The 503-nt window shown below is 67.0% G+C and overlaps 1 non-coding gene across 1 annotated transcript; it reads right to left on the bottom strand.

Annotated features, from left to right (window-relative positions):
• Positions 1-62: 62 nt before the first annotated feature.
• TRNAA-AGC (transfer RNA alanine (anticodon AGC)) lies at positions 63-134 on the bottom strand. Its single transcript has one exon. It is a non-coding gene; the product is annotated as a tRNA-Ala (tRNA).
• Between the last annotated feature and the right edge of the window lie 369 nt (positions 135-503).

Raw genomic sequence — 503 nt, 5'->3', positions numbered from 1 at the left:
GTCTTGAGGCAGCCAGGTCCGCAGGAGTCAGGGCCACGGAATTCTTGTAAGGGTCGGACCCGTGGAGGTACCGGGGATCGAACCCGGGGCCTCGTGCATGCTAAGCACGCGCTCTCCCGCTGAGCTACACCCCCGCCGCGGGAAGCCTGCGGTCTCCGCCGCACGGGCCGCCCTGCTCTCCGCAGGGCGCCCGGTTTAAGCGGGAGGGTCGGGGTCCGCTCCGCGCACCTCTGCTGTTCGGAAGCCCTGCGGAGAAGGGACGTCGCGTTCCGAACTGCAGACCGCTGGGCGCAAGGAGCTCTCGCAACTGTCGGCGCTCGGGGGCTGCTCGAGGCCCACTTCCTGCGCGCCCCGAGGAGAGTCTCCGGTCGGACTATGCTCCCGGCCCTTCGGCTTCCTTGTCTCCTACCCCCAGCGCTCGCAGAAATACGTGAAAGGTGGTGCAGGGCATGCAAGGACCAGCCCCCGCATAGGACCGAGTGAGAGAAAGAGGAAAGAAAAGA

The sequence above is a fragment of the Leptonychotes weddellii genome, unplaced genomic scaffold (genome assembly GCF_054177405.1).
Source record: "Leptonychotes weddellii isolate Sample4059 unplaced genomic scaffold, ASM5417740v2 HiC_scaffold_25650, whole genome shotgun sequence".
Lineage (NCBI taxonomy): Eukaryota > Metazoa > Chordata > Mammalia > Carnivora > Phocidae > Leptonychotes > Leptonychotes weddellii.
The sequence above is the reverse complement of the archived record's forward strand: the minus strand, read 5'-3'. Positions and strand labels throughout refer to the sequence as shown.